At 40.3% G+C, this 16918-nt stretch overlaps 1 pseudogene; it reads left to right on the forward strand.

Annotated features, from left to right (window-relative positions):
* Positions 1–1472: 1472 nt before the first annotated feature.
* On the forward strand, positions 1473–4022 carry LOC143382363 (high mobility group protein B1 pseudogene; annotated as a pseudogene).
* Positions 4023–16918: the final 12896 nt, after the last annotated feature.

The raw sequence follows: 16918 nt of genomic DNA on the forward strand, positions 1-16918 counted from the left end.
ACTAAAACACCTGACAGGAACAACTTAGAAGAGGAAATGTATATTTTGGCTCACAGTTTTAGAGGTCTTAGTCCATGGTCAATTGACTGTATTGCTCTGGGCCCACAGTGGTGGTGGAAGGGCATGGCAGAGGGAACCTGCTCAGCTTGTGGTGGCCAGAAAGTAGAGAGAGAGGGAGGAAATAGAGGGACAGGATATAATTCCCAAGGGCACACCCCCAATAACCTATTTCTGCAGCTCCACCCCACCTACCTACAGTTACCACCCATTTAGTTCATGAACCCATCAAATGAACTATTATTGATCCATCAAATTAACTACTTCACTATTTAGATGACAGTTCTCATAATCCAGTCATTTTACCTCCTGCACTGCTCATGCATAATATGTGGGTATGTGCATGTATGTTTTTGTTTTTTGACACAGGAGCTTTTGGGGAACACCTTGATCCAAAAATACATCCATCCCTATGAAATGAAATGTAAAGGAGATTTAAAAAAAATTGAAATAATTTGCCTTGATTTGGACTCAGATTTCAAATGAGTAGGTCACATAGTGTCACTCTAAGTAGTTACTGAAATCTTTTCTCACAAGGTTGCCAATGGAAACCTTTCTTCCTGTGCTGTGTCTGTGTTATGGTGCCCTTTCTCTCCATTACGCTGCTGTTTGCTCTTTCAGTTCTTTACCTCCATGTCCAACTCCAGTTCTGTACCTTTTTTTTAATATTTAATTTTTAGCTGTAGTTGGACATAATATCTTTATTTTACTTATTTATTTTTATGTGGTGCTGAGGATCAAACCCAGGGCCTCACACATGCTAGGTGAGCGCTCTACCCCTGAGCCACAATCCCAGCCCCCAGTTCTATATCTTAAACCATTGCTCATCTAGTGGATAAATTATCATCTCATAATAAAAAACCTGTTTTTTTTAATTGTAATTTTGGCAGGTTTTCTAGGTCAGCACTTCCATCTAGTATGTACTTTTCAGTCTTTGAACCCTTTCTTCTTGCTGGAACAGTCTCAGCTTACAAAAGCAGCCTGCATTCCTTGGCTTTTGGTTCTCTTCTTCCTTCTTCAAATCCAATAACAGCTGAATGAATTTTTTTCAGATTTTCTTCTGACCCTTTCTTCTTTCACTTTTATGGATTCAGGTGATTAGATTTATCCATCTGTATAATATGAGATACTCTCCCCAAATCAAGGTCCTTAACCTTAATCAAATATGCAATATCTCCTTTACCATGTAACAACATATCCACAGTTTCCTGGGGTTAAGATATGGGTATCTTTGGCAGGCCATTATTCTGTTTAATGCACTCTTCATCAAACACAATTCATTTTAGGCTTCCACAAGAACATTTCCTGGCTTTTAGAGATCTCAGCGTTTTCCCTGTGATTTGTTTTCAGCTTCTGTGTAGCAAACAAACCTGGGCTCCTGATCCAGGACGAAAGCCTACAAAAAGATTGAAAGAATGGTGGGGCTCCAGACAGGAAGAGAAAAGAAGATTGTGGAAGCCCTCCCCCTCATCACTGGCTGTGTGAGGTGTAAGGAACGGTGGAAAAGCTCTGTAAACTCACCAAGCCAAAACAACCGTTTACCTGTCCGAGATTTTATTAGCAGGACCGTAGTAGCTAGTGGCAGAAGAGAAGGAGGTTGAGAGAGAGAGAGAGAGAGAGAGAGAGAGAGAGAGAGAGAAGAGAGGGAGAGAGAGAGAAAGAGAGGGGGAGAGTAAGAGAGGTAAAGCAAGAGAGAGAGGAAGAGTAAGAGAGTAAGAGTAAGAGAGCCATAAATGATAACTTTCATTGTTATGAATATTGGTATGGGATTAGGTCCTCAGAGTATGCAAAGTTCTTGGTGAATATTCAATAAATGATTGAGATTGATTTTATTGGTAGAATTAATAACACTACCACTACTCCTTGGACTACTAATATAGTGTTCAAGAAAGAAATTCAAGTATAAAATGTGCCACTCACGTTTATGAGTCATGGTAGAGAAGCAAGCAACTGATTTGGTTGGCGATATACTTTCACTAGTCTAAGACATGGGCTTTGAGGTGATTGTGGAACCTGGCACTGAGTCAGGAAAGCTTGGGACCCATCAAGGACATAGGTGAGCTGAGATCTGTTGCCTGAGTTTTCAGCCTCTCTTTAAGGTTTAGAGAAGACCTCGGTTGCAGAGTTTCTTAAAATTCTTTTTTTGTGATATTAGGAGTTGAACCCAGGACCTTACACATGCAGGAAAGTACTCTGCTATTGAGCTACTGAAAAACCAGCCTCTATCTCAGAGCAAAGCCTGTCCAAGGAAGGGACATGGCCTTTGTCCTTGGAAAAACCCACAGAGCATTCCTAAGCACATTCCCACCCTACTAAGTTGTTTATCTACAAATAATGGGAGAGATCTGCTGCGCCAGGTGTCCCTGACTCAGTCAGGCTAGGTGGGGATCCATAGCAACCCCCTAGCAGCCACCAATCAGCAAGAAACAGGGAAATACCTGGGATGCCAGATGATGCTCCCAGTAGTTTATGGTGGTTAATAACGTGTTGGGAAACCATATAGTTCAGCACGTACACCCCTCTTGGCTCAAACCAATCAGTTCAAATGAATACCCCTTTTGTACTGACTAATCACCCCTACCCAACTTGTTCCCGCCAGTGAATGTGCTAATCATGTTTTAGAGTTGTTATTTGATTTTCCCTCGGTGTGAGATGATTTGCTAAAAGAGGCTATGATGTATATGAAGTCCCTGCCCTCTCCAAAGAATGTATAAAAATGCTGCAAACCCTGGGCTCGGGACCTCTCAGTATCACCAGTTGCTGTGTGCGCACGGAGGACAGAGCTAGCTCGAAATAAACACCTCTTTGCTGCTTACATCCACCTTGGGTCTCTGGTGGTCTTTGGGGGTCCCGAATTCGAGCATAACACTACATCATCAGACCTTTTCATTTTTTTAAACTTTAAGACAGGGTCTTGCTGAGTTGCCCAGGCTGGTCTTGAACTTGTAATGCTCCTGCTTCAGCCTCCCATCAAGCAGCTAAGATTATAGGCATGTGCCATGACACCTGGTAAGTTCCTTAAAATTCTTATAAATTATTTTTGTGGGCTGGGGATGTGGCTCAAGTGGTAGCGTGCTCGCCTGGCATGCATGCAGCCTGGGTTCGATCCTCAGCACCACATACAAACAAAGATGTTGTGTCCACCGAAAACTAAAAAATAAAATATTAAAATTCTCTCTCTCAAAAAAAATTATTTTTGTTCTCCCAGTTGGTTTACAAAACCAACAACACAACAGCCATTGTAGTAATTGAGCTCTGTAGAGGCAGCTCTGGGGAAAGTGAACTAGACGGACTTGTGCCTCACTGAGAAAAAAAATAATTGAACAAGGGCAAAGGAGACCCTAAAAAGCCAAGAAGAAAAACATTATCCTATCAATTCTTTGTACACACTCATCTGGAGGAGCACATAAAGAAGCACCCAGATGCTTGAGTCAGCTTCTCAAAGTTTTCTAAGAAATGCTCAGAGAGGATGATCATGTCTGCTAAAGAAAAAGTAAAATTTGAGGACATGGCCAAGTCAGACAAGGCCCATTATGAAAGAAAAAATCAAAATCTGTATTCTTCTGCATGGAGAAACAAAAAAGAAGTTCAAGGATCCTAATGTACCCACAAGGCCTCCACTGACTTTGTTCTTGTTCTGTTCTGAATATCGCCCCCCAATTAAAGGAGAACCTCCTGGCCTATCCATTGGTGATGTTGCAGAGGAGCTGGGAGAGATGTGGAATAACACTGATGCAGGTGACAAGCAGCCCTGTGCAAAGAAAGCTGCTGAGCTGAAGGCAGCACACAAAAGGGACGAGGCTGTCTCCCAGGCTCAGGAAAACCCGATGCAATAGAAAAGGGCGTTATCAAGGGAGAATGAAACAAGAACAATCAGGAGGAGGAGGATGACAAAGGAAGGATGAAGGATGATGAAAGATGAAGAGGTTAACGAGGAGGAGGAAGATGAAGAAGATGATAAATAAGTTGGTTCTAATACAGGTTTTTTTTTTTTTTTTTTGTCTATAAAGCATCTAGCCCCCTGTACTCCATTCATTCCTTTTATTTTTTATTTTATTTTTATTTTTGGGAACAGGGATTGAACCCAGGGGTCTTAACCATTGAACCACATCCCTAGCCTTTAAAAAAATTATTTAGAGACAGGGTCTCACTGAGTTGCTTAGGGCCTCGCTAAATTGCTAAGGCTGGCTTTGAACTCATTATCCTCCTGCCTCAGCCTTCCAAGCCACTGGGATTACAGGCGTGTGACACCGCGGTTGGTCTACTTTGTCATTTTGAGAGAGAAAAAAAAATGTTGCAGCTGTTTTGTTGACATTCTGACTGCTTTTCAGTACATATGACTTTTTTATTACTTAAAAAAAATAAAAGAAAAAGAAAAACCACCCTGACTTTTTCAGAATATGGGGCAAAGCTACAACAAAGGCATGAGGCTGTTGGTATATCTGAGAAGGGCCTGTTAGAGAAGGGATGTATTTGCACAGGATTTGGTGCAGCAAAACAAAAATGGAAGGTTTTGAAAAGACCCCAAAGGAAGAGTGCTGAAATTGATGCCATATGTAAATGGATTAAACCTGGTGTGACCGCAGGCAGAACTTGCTCTTCACAGTAGCTACCTGGACGCATGTGTCTGTGATTGCAGTGGGTGGTGGGTGAATGGGCAGTCAGGGGAAATTAGTTCTACTTATAAATGAATCAATCTGAAACCCCGTAAGGACACACGGGTTCTCCAAGATCTCTCAGACAGGGAGCAGCGTGGCCCAGGCATGATCACCAGATCCTGAAATGCTGTATAATTGCTGAGCCAAAGCACCTTTTAGTGATAGGAACTTCTTTTGCTGAATAGGCCTGTGCTATTGAATCCATTTACAAAGATGCATTTTTACACAGGTCCCCTATGTAGCTTGATTCCCAAAACCACACCCCATCATTTCCCATGTGCTGTTCACCATCACCCTCCCCTCTACCTTCATTTCCTCCTGATCCTTATGGTGATGTCTGTTGCTAAGGACTCCACATGGCCTGTGGATATCTAGGCAATATCATTCTGGATTAAAAGGAAGAATTGGGAGGCTCCTTTGGGGTCAGCAAGAATCACCAGATGCCCATGAGCTGCTCCCAACTGTAGCACAATCTCTCATCTGTGGAGCCTGGTACCTGTGCAACCTTGTTTTTACTTTGAAGGTGCAAGTGTGTTCTCTCTCTCTCTCTCTCTCTCTCTCAGTGCAAGTGACTTACCAGTGTTGTTTTTTTTTTTTTTCTCTTTCCCCAGAAATAATTTTTTTTTCTTTTTTTTTTTTTTTTTACTTCTTTATAGCCTCTGGATGTTTCCTACTGGATACCTGTTTATTAGGTTCTGCATGTGACTTAAATCTAATTCCCCTAATTCTCCACATCTCTTGTACCCTTCCTTCTATCTGCTCTTTGAAGTCAGGTGTGAGGCTCACAAGGTCCTGTTCTTAGCTACAGTGCTTCCTGTCAATTGCTGCCCCTCATAGGGAAAGTCACTCCTTATAGGAACTAACCCTCCAAGAGCTGACTTCACACCTTCCCACGCTCCTCTGCATTCAGAGGCCTTCTCTCACTTGTTGTAGATGCTCATGTCTAAAATACAGCATGTGGTTTCCTTCCCTAATCAACTCCAGGGCTCTTTCTCTTTCTGAATTCTCTGTTAGTACAGCTAGTGTCAGCATTAAAATTCCCCAACCTTAAGCCTCTTCTCTCTGCTACCTCTTCCCCCTTGCCTCTAACCCTGAATCTATTCAAGCCTTCTTAGAAACTGGCCTTTTCTAACACACCCTCCCTTTCCATTCCCACTGGTTTCCATAAAGGCAGCTCATGCTTGAGTGTCCTGTCAAGTACCCTGCCTCTAGGCTCTCTCCCTTCCACCCAAACATGGAAGGTGTGGATCATACACACTGCAGAGACCTTACCTCATGCCACGCTTCCTTCCGCACTCGGCACAATGTCTTTTGAAACATAGGCACTCGACAAGTGTTTGTGTAATGAATGGGCCAAAAGAGGTGTATGGGAGGTGGCCACTTCTGAGGCACAAGTGGCAACCGAGATAGGAAAAAATTGCATTTGCAATTTACAAATGCTCCTCTGCTGAAAAGAAAAAATAAGTTTAAGCTATAAATATTCTTCCTGGATAATTAAACAGAATAAAAGGTAATAATAGTTCGCATAAAATGCAATCACATTTTAATGGATTCTGAAAATTAAGCAGGCTTTCTGACAATAAATCTTAACACATTTCCATTACCCATATTAGAGAATCATAATTTCTGGTGACTCAGAAATGGCCCAGACCTTTGAATTACACTGAAGTTATTATCATGGAGCCTGAAAATTGTATTCTTGGTAATAAAGAATTAAACATAGTCACTCTAAAATGGCAGATGTTGTTGGATCTGGGGTTTGATTTTATCCAACTTGCTAAGCTTGTAAGTTATCCTGTTAGTGTATTATGACTCTTGTAGAAGACGTAAGATTCTTGAGTTGGAGCAAAGGATTTAATAATACAGAGCAGTGTCATGATTGTCACTAGTTTTCTTGTTCTCTAAGACCTAAGGGAATGAACAATGCAGATGGATACCTGCAAGTGGGGTGAGTTGAGTTACAGAATAGGGGCACCCCTCTAAAGAGTCTGCTCTGTGACCCAGGAGGAGGTAGAGATTCAAGATTGTCCACTGCAAACACAACCCAGAAAAATGACTTGGTTAAAGAGTGTCAGGGACTTGCCTTCTTGATAGACCTGGAAAGAGCCTATAGGGATGCTGAGAGCCATGATGAATTGTTTCTGCCAACATGTCAGATGAGAATTTATATTCAAAGTAACATAAATATCATTCTTAGCTTTCTGATTTAGGGCATAGATAATTAGGATTAGTCGATGAATGACTTCGATTCAAAAATAAACTTGGTGGTCATAAAAATTAAAAATTAATAATTGTTAATAATTAATAATTAATAATGCATTAAATATACAGTGTGAGGAAAGATATAAAAGTTATAACTTGGCATTTTACCTCAAGAAGTATAGTGAAATTCTCAGACTTTAACACAAGATTTGAAACCTTTGGGGGAAAAAGAAATCACACTGTATTAGCTTTCAATCACAAAATACCTGAACTAACCAATTAATAAGAAGGAAAGGTTTATTTTGGTTCTCAGTTTCAGAAATTTCAGTGCATTGTCACTTGGCCCTGTTGCATTGGCCCTGTAGCAGAACAGTACATCAGGTGAAGGAGGCCTGATCACTTCATGGTATCTGGGAAACAAGGCAACATGAAGGGTCCAGGGTTTCAATACCTCCTTCAAGAGCATGGCCTCATTGACATAGCTTCCTTCCAGTGGGCCCCACCTCCTAAAGATTTCACTGTCTCCCAAAAGCTCCATGAGCTGGGGACCAAGTATTCAACACATGTCTTGGGAGACATTCAGGATCCAAAGTGTAACCCTTGCTGTGTATGATTATTCTTTAAAGCCTGTGACTATTATACCATAGCAGAATCTGATATGATCCCGATTATTCTCCTGGTGGCATTTACTTATTGAGCTCTTTACTACAGGGGCACCTCATGTTAGTGATGCACATTCAAAAAAGGCAGAATAGTGCTTTTCCTTGAAAGAGGAGAAAACTGAGTTTGTTATCGCCATTTGCCACATGTCTTACCTTCTACTCTGGTACATTTGGGCATAAAGGAATATATTAAAGCATATTCATGGTTCATGAAATCTCTGATGGTCCCCAAACCAGGCAGGGATGCTGCATCTCCAGAAAATATGCAATGTGGAGAAATCACACCGTGGGGCAGTCTGGTGGAAATTATACTGTAGCCATGGTTTCATGGCTTGTCACTGCTCAGGACCAGACCCTAAACCCCCAGATAACTGTAAGCCTGGGCCACCTTGGCTGCCAGAAGAATCTTCTCATTGCAACTACCTCTTCCTTCCTTTGCTCATTGCTGCTTCTAGGTCGCACATTGTGCAGCAGGATTATAGAAGCTGAATCTCATACAGAACCTGGCAACAAAGGACTCAGGGGCACTGACATTTAGCTTTATGATCTGTGTAATTCGGGAATGTAGGCTAATAGGGTGGTTGGAATAGGTGAACCAGTCTTTAGTCTCTGCCATCAGCAGTACAGATAGGGTATACACAGATAGTAAATAGTAGGTGGTTAGTAAACAATTGCTAAAAGGACTGCAGTAATGTGTACTAGCTTACACTTAAGATGAGTGTAGATGTCATCACTATTGTGTGGAAATATGATGTGAACCATGAATGTGAGCTGCATATGTGATTTTTACATTTTATAGTAATCACACAAAAAAAGTAAAAGGAGCTGGATAGGTGGTGCACACCTGTAATCTGGAGGACTGCAAGTTTGGGGCTAGCCTGAGCAACTTAGTGGGAACCTCAGCAACTTAACAAAACTGGGGATTTGGCTCAGTGCAGAACGCTGGGTTTCAATGCCAATACAAAAGTGAAAAAGAAACAGGTTATGTTACTTTTATTATTATAATATGTCTTAGTCAGCTTTTTCACTGTTGTGACCAAAAGACCTGACAAGAACAATTTGAGGAGGAAAATTTTATTTTGGTGGCGGGGGGGTCTTACGGTTTCAGAGATCTGTCCATTGATGGCTGACTCCAATTCCTCCAGGTCTGAGATTAGGCAGAACATCATGGTGGAAGGTTGTGGCAGAGGAAAGCAGAGCTGGGAAGATGGCACCAGAAAGGAGAGAGAGAGAGAGAGAGAGAGAGAGAGAGAGAGAGAGAGAGAGACACTGAGAGAGACTGAGACTCTTCACCAAGGACAAAATAATATGCTCTAAAGTCATGCCCCAGTGACCTGCTCCTCCAGCCAGGCCCTACCTGCCTACATTTACCACCCAGTTAATCCCTATCATGGGAGTAATACACTGATTAGGTTAAATTGTCATAACCCAATCATTTCACCTCTAGGCTTTCTTCCATTGTCTCATACATGAACTTTTGGGGGAACACCTCACATTGAAATCATAACATACTTAACCCAATATATCCAGAAGTCAACAGAACATTGAAGTCAGTTAACACGAAGCCAATAAAAAAAAAAAAAAAAAAAAAAAAAGATATTTTACATTTCCTTTTCTCATTCTAAATTTTCAGTCTGGTGTGTATTTTCCCCTTACAGCGTCTCTCCATTCACATTAGCACATTTAAAGCGCTCCACAGCCTCACGGAATTCAGAGGGGAACAAGTGAGCTCTGGGGTAGGTGAGCAGAGCTTTTAGGAAGAATGAGACTTGAGGGGCTGGGGATGTGGCTCAGTGGTAAGATCACTTGCCTAGCATGCGTGAGGCACTGGGTTCAATCCCTGGCACCACATAAAAAATGAACAAATAAAATAAAAACATTGTGTCCACCTACAACTAAAAAATATTTAAAAAAAAATAATGGGGGCTGGGGTTGTGGCTGAGTGGTAGCACACTTGCCTAGCATGCCTGACGCACTGGGTTCGATTCTCAGCACCACATACAAATAAATAAAATAAAGATCCATCAACAACTAAAAAAAAAAAAAAAAAAAAAAAAAAAAAATATATATATATATATATATATATATATATATATATATAAAGAATGGGACTTGAACTATGTTTAAAATAGTAATAGACCTTAGAAAAGTTTGAACGTGGAAAACAATATGGCAAATACATTTGGGTGTCTCCAGACCTTTCCAAAGACTTCACATACCTGTTGCCCCTGTTGCATTTGTCATGGTTTAAATCCAACTCAGAAACCTAGCTATGTCAATACACTGAATTCTCTTCATGGAAGAAAACACTTAGTTGTTCACAAGCCTCAGGATGTGGATATATGAAATCCAAGGGCCAATTCTTAAATTAAGATTTTAAATTATGAGATAATTATGGATTGAAAATTTATGGAGTGATCCATGTACCCTTTGGTAACATTTTCACCCAATGGTAACATCTTGCAAAACTGCAGGACAAAAATCACAAGCAGAATATTGACACCTAGGCAGTCAAGGTACAGAATAAATTGTTCCATCCTCACAGGATCCCCCTGCCACCCTTTTAGAGACACACCTACTACCCTCCTGCTTCTTCCTTCCACTTTATAAAATGCCTGGAAACTCCAATCAGTTTTCATTTCTATAGTTTTGTCATTGCACATACATTATAGAAATGAAATCATACAGCATGCAAGCTTTTGTGATTGACTTTTTACAATCAGTATAATTCTGTGGAGATTCATCCAAGTTCTTGTATCTACCAATAGTATGTTCCTTGTTTTGCTGACTGTTATTTCCATTGTGTAGATGTACCATTCTTTCACTCATTGAAGGATGTCTCAGCTGTTTCTAGGTTTTGGCAATTGCAAATAAAACTCCTCCAAACATTTATGTACAGACATTTGCATAAACATAAGTTTCCATTTCTCTGGAATAAATACCTAGGAATACAAATCTGGTTGTGACATGTTTATCATTTAAAGAAACTGCCAAACTGTTTTCCAAAATGGCTGTGCTAATTTACATTTCCACCAGCAATGTACGAACAGCCTGGATTCTCCACATCCCTGTCAACATTTGGTGTTGTCATTATTATTTATTTTAGCCATTCTCTATGGTGTGCAGTGATATCTCATTGCGATTTTAATTTGCATTTCCCTAATAGCTAAAGATGTTGAACACAATTTCATGTGATTATCTGCCATCTGCATATTCTCTTCAGTGAAACATCTCTTGATGTCTTTCAACCACTTTCTAATTAGATTATTTGTTTATTTTACTGTTGAGTTTTGAGAGTTCTTCACATATTCCAGATACTCGTTCTTTCTTTTTCTTTTTTTCTTTTTGGTGTCAGGGATCAAATCCAGGGGTGCTTAACCACTGAGCCACATCCCAAGCACTTTTTATGTTTTATTTTGAGACAGGGTCTTGCTAAGTTGCTCAAAGTCTAGCTAAGTTGGTGAGGCTGACTTTGAATTTATGATCCTCTTGCTTCAGCCTCTGGAATCGCTGGGATTACAGGTGTGTACCACTTTTCCCACTTGCCCTTTTCTTTTTTGATACATAATAAATAAATACTTCTCCCCATCTGTAGAAAGCTTGACTTTTCATTATCTTTCATAGAGCACACTTTGTAATTTTGATGAAGTCCAATTTATTAATTTTTCTTTTTATGGATCAACCATGCTTTGGGTTTCCAAGAAATCTTCTTTCTAATACTAGATCCTAAGACTTTTTCTGAGGATTTTTTCCCCTGTAAGTTTATAGTCTTATGTTTTATATTTAAATCAGTGACCAGTTTTGAATTCATTTTTGTATAAGGTGTGAGATTTGGGTAAAAATTCATCATCTTTTGCTTGGTCCCATGCCGTGCATTGAAAGTGTGTCTTTATGTGCTGCCATTTATTCCTTTGAATTGATTTTGAACCTTTTTCAAAATGTTGAGCAATTCTGTATTGGTCTACTTCTGAGTTCACTGTTCCTCTGATTTATGTATATATCACTCTGCGGATACCTCACAGTTTTGGTTGCAATAGCCGAATAATATGTTTTGAAATTGATTGATTCTTCCTACTTTATAATTTTTTTCCAAAATGGTTTTAATTATCTTTCTGTCTTGTATTTTAATACGTATTTAATTATTCAGTGAATCATCAATTTTTTTGCATGATGCTGTGGATCGAACTCAGGGCTTAGTGCATGCTAGGAAGGTGCAGCATCACTAAGCTACGCCCTCAGTTCTCACTAAACCTTTATGTTGGTTTGGGGAGATTGAATTCTTCATTACGCTTAGCTTTACAATCCATGGGTATGGTAGCATCTCCATTTATCTACATCTTCTTTTATTATTATAATAATAATTATTTGATTGTACTAGAGACTGAACCAATGAATGTCTACCTCTGAGCTACATCCCCACCCCTTGATAAATCTAATTTAGAGATGCGGTGTCACTCAGTTGACTAGGTAGACCATGAACTCCTGATCCTCCTGCCTCACTTCCTGAGTCACTGGGCTTACAGATGTATGCCACCGTATTTGGAAGTATTATCTACATTTAAGGGCTTTGTTAGCTTCACATCCAAGTATTTCCTGTTTTTGAACAATTGTAAATGGCATCCTAATTTAAATTGTGATGTCTTTGTGTTTATTATGGAGTGTATATAAGTACAACTGCTTTTGAGGTGTGTTTATCTTGTGTCCTGTGACTTTGTAAAATTCTCTTAGTTTTGGAGTTTTTTTTTTTTTTTTTTTTTGTAGATTCTTGGAATTTTTTACATAGACAGTTACATCATCTACAAATAGAGGCAGTGACTCACATGGTTACTTCTTCCATCTGATCCATATTCCTTTTCTGGCTTTGTTACACTTGACACAACTCCTAACACTGTTGAGTAGCACGGTGAGAGCAGACATCCTTGCCTTGACCTTGTTCTCAGGCAAAAAGCTTTTAGTCTTTAGGACTGTTCTAGATGTAGGCGTTTTGTAGGTGCTGTTGGGCAAGTTGAAGTTTCTTTCTATTCTCGTTTTATTAGGATTTTTGTTGTGAAGGATGCTGAATTTTGTCAAATACTGTTTCTGCATCCACTAATAGATCATGGCTGTTTTCTTCTTTAGCCTCTTAATATGAAGTGGACTATATGCATCAGCTTCCAAATACTGAGCAAGCCTGTAGCCTTGTGATAAATATATAAATCATAGCCAGTGAGTTAAGATGTATATAAAGTTGTGGTGAAAATCATAACTAAATTTTCCATCTTTTTTAAATGTTTTTTTTTTAGTTGTAGGTAGACACAATACCTTTTTATTTTATTAATGTGGTGGTGAGGATCGAACCCAGGGCCTCACACATGCGAGACAAATGCTCTACTGCTGAGCCCCAGCCCCAGCCCCCAAATTTGCCATCTTAATAATGTGTGTCATATATTTATTTATTTGGTACTGGGGATTGAACCCAGGGATGATTTACCTCTGTCCTCATGTATATCATGAGGTTTCTCCCTAAAATAATAAAATCCTCTAGAGATTTTATTATTTTATGTCTTATGTGTACGCTTTAATCTATTTTGAGGTAATTTTTGTTGCAGTGTGTGACAGGATTTTCTTCCGCTTTATTGAGATATAATTGACAAGATTTGTGTATGTTTAAGGTGTACAATTTGGTGTTTTGACATCTGTATATTGGGAAATGATCGCCACCATCATATCATATAATTATCATATCCATTAACTCACATGGTTACTATTTCCTTTTATTTTTGGTGAAAACACCAAAGATCTTCCCTCTTTGCTTCTTTTCTGGCTGGAATTGGGCAAGATACCCAAGAGAAGAAAAGGAAGTTCCTGCACTGCCAGAAACTCTTAAGGAAAAGCAAAGAAATTTCTCAGAGCTGAAGATACAGCACCCGAGAAAGAAATTTCCCCCAAAGACGCTCTACAAGGCCAGGATGAAGCTTAGAAAAATGTCTACTAAAGTTCTTTGTTCATTTTGTAACTGGGCTATTTGATTTTTTGTTGTTGAATTGCAGAAGTTCTTAAGACATTGTAGATATTAACCATCTACTCGATATCTAATTTGCAAATATTTTCTATTTTGCCTTTTCATCTTGTAGTTAGTGAACTTTGATGAGTAAAACTTTTTAGTTTTGATTTTGTCTCTTTTGTCTACTTTTGTTTTTATTGCCCATACTTTTGCTATGGTGTCTGGGAAATCATTACCAAGTACATTATGAGGTTTCTCCCTGTTTTCCTCTAGATGTTTTATTATTTTATGTCTTATGTGTACGTCTTTAATCTATTTTGAGGTAATTTTTGTAGGTGATATGAGGGGCCTCTTTGTTCTTTTGCATGTGAAGATAATTCTTTATATTTTTGAATTTTCTTTGTTAATAATTTGTTAAGGATTTTTTATGTCTATATTTTTAAGGAGTATTGGTCTGTAGTTTTCTCTTTTTCTATTATCTCTATCTTCTTTTTATGTGAGTACTGCCAATTGCAAAACTGTAATTGAGAGGTGTTGATTTCTCTTTTTTAGTTAGTTCCCAAAGCCATATATTGATTAAGGTTAATTCTCCTTTTACATTTTATTTTTTTTAAATATTTTTTTTAAAGAGAGAGTGAGAGAGGAGAGAGAGAGAGAGAGAGAGAATTTTTTAATATTTATTTTTTAGTTATCGGCGGACACAACATCTTTGTTTGTATGTGGTGCTGAGAATCGAACCCGGGCCGCACGCATGCCAGGCGAGCGCGCTACCACTTGAGCCACATCCCCAGCCCCTCCTTTTACATTTTAGTAGAATTCTCTAGTGAAACCATTCGGGTTACTGAGCCCGACCTCTGAGTTTTCAACTTCAATTACTATGTTTTTCATTGCTAAAATTTCTGTTTGGTTCTTCTTTATTTCTTTGATGAGACTTTCTATGTTTTCATTCATGTATTTCAAGCTCCTTGAAGCATTTGTAATATGGCTGCTTTAAAATTTTTGTCTGGGGGATATGGTTCAGTGCCGCAGTCTGGCTGGGCACAAATCACAAGCCACTTGAAGATTCAAACAGGAATGAACTTTATTTTTAGAACTCACGCTGCATGCTGCCCAGGCGAACTCTCCAGGAACTCCCCGAGAGCCCAACTCAACCAACCCATGCAAACTCTCTGGAATCCAAATTGGCTGCTGTTCTCCCTGTGGAAACACACAAACAGACCCCCGACTCCAGACAATCACTGGGTCAGGACCTTTCCATTGTCCTGTTAGAATATCCTTCCAAAGTACCTTAGGCTTATGTACATTTTTTGGATACAAATGACTTTCCGCAGCACTAAGCCCTGATGAATCCAAATTTAAAAAGTTTAGAGTAAAAAGGGTTATTTTAAGTTTATCTTTGGGGGATATATACCCCTTCCCAGTTCAGTGGTAGTGTTTGCCTAGCAGGCCCTGGGTTCAATCTCCACAACAACAATGAATGAAGGAATAAATGAATAAACACATTCATCAATAAATACAATACTTGTCAGTTAATTCTAACATCTGTTCTGTCAGGGTTGACATTTACTGATGGCTCCTCTGCATTCAGGTGTGATTTGTTTTGTTTCTTGGTAGGATTGACGTGTTAATTGCAACATAGGCATTTTGTTTCGAATGCTATGAGGTTCTGGATTTTATTGAAACCCATACTTAAGCTGCTTCCTCCGGCACTGTATTTCTCCCCAAGGGGTGTATCACCCCTAAAGCAAAGGGCGATGTTGAACACTGTGCCCATGAATGCGCCCAATCTGTTCCCCTAAAACGAATCAAGTTAAAAAAGCAAAGAGAACAAGTGTGGGCTAGAATTTCCAGATTCGTATTATCTTACAGGACAGTGGCTTTCTCTTGTGCACACGGCACGAGGGCAAGGTAGTGTTATCTGTAGGAAGTACCTCCCTACATGCACACCAGGACAGTTGCTCCTGGGGATGCTGGTGAGACAAACAAACTTCATAAGCTGATGTGATGAGATCACTGCTTCTATGGCCTAATATACAAACCCCTCTCTAAGTGGGGACTAGTGCAGAACTGAGGGTGCTGGGGGAAGGATATGTGTCACTCATCCAGCCAGTTGCCACTGGACAAAACACCACTGGACAAAGCACCACTGGACAAAGCACCGCGAGGGATGGGGGTGCTGTCAGTCTGTCACCATGGAACTCTTCTTGAAGCAGTCTCTGATCCCTTGTAAGCTTTCCCCAATAAACCACCTGTCTTTCATGCCACATCTGGCCACTTTCTCTGGCCTTTCAGCAACCTAACCCACTGCCCTGGCACAACTGGGCTGTGAATGAAATAAGGAGGCACCACCTTGTAGCGCCACATGGGAACGGACACACAGACTCCCCTCCCAGCCTGGTGTTGATAGCCGAGGTGGGGTTCATTGTGCCTGGTAGGTGCACATGGGAGCTCTGGCTCCCCACAAAGCTTTCACGTATGTCCCCCTAGGTGTGGGGGGCAGGCATGCCTTTTTGCTTCTTCCCTCCTGGCTCCCCTGGCTCCACTGTGAGGTGGGTGGCCTCATTACCACTGAGTGGTGCTGCAAGTCTGGAGCTTCCACCAGGCCTTTCCTGATACCATCCCCAGGAAGAGGGCAGGTGCTTCATGGGATGAAAGTCCCGGCTCCCTACTGGGCATTCTCTGATTCCATCCTTGCAGAGGTTGAGGCACACTGTTGCTGTCTGATGAGGGGGACATCCAAGATACCTGCTGGTGGGTGGATGCAATTATCATTCTTCCTCTGATGCTTGACTGCAGCAGAGTGGTTATTAAAGTGTTTGGTCCCTTTGTTGGTCTCATCAGTAGCACATCCTTGTAATCCTGGTGACTTGGGAGGCTGAGGTAGGAGGATCACAAGTTCAAGGCCAGCAATATCCTGTCTCAAAATAAAATAAATAAGGGTTGGGGATATAACTCAGGGTTAGAGGATTCTATGTTCAATCCTGGGGTGGGGGGAGAGAGAGAGAGAGAGAGAGAGAGAGAGAGAGAGAGAGAGAGAGAGAGAGAGAGTGAGAGAGAGAGAGAGAGAGAGAGAGAGAGAAGAGAGGACAGGAAGAGGGGAGGGGAAGAGAGAAGAGAGAGAACTTTGTCTTGAAGCATTTCTTCCCTGGGTCCATTGGCATTTCTGGGTTGCCCACTTCTCTGGTGTTCAGTCTGAGATTGATGAGGAAAAAAAAAATGCAGGGAACTCACTATCACATTTTCCCTCAGGTCCCAATATATCTCATTAACCTGCTTTTTTCTATCTTATGTTTATTTTACATGATGTCCAAAGTTTTCAGTTGTGTTTAATATGAGGGAGAGGGAAAAGTGATTTT

The sequence above is a fragment of the Callospermophilus lateralis genome, chromosome 16 (genome assembly GCF_048772815.1).
Source record: "Callospermophilus lateralis isolate mCalLat2 chromosome 16, mCalLat2.hap1, whole genome shotgun sequence".
Lineage (NCBI taxonomy): Eukaryota > Metazoa > Chordata > Mammalia > Rodentia > Sciuridae > Callospermophilus > Callospermophilus lateralis.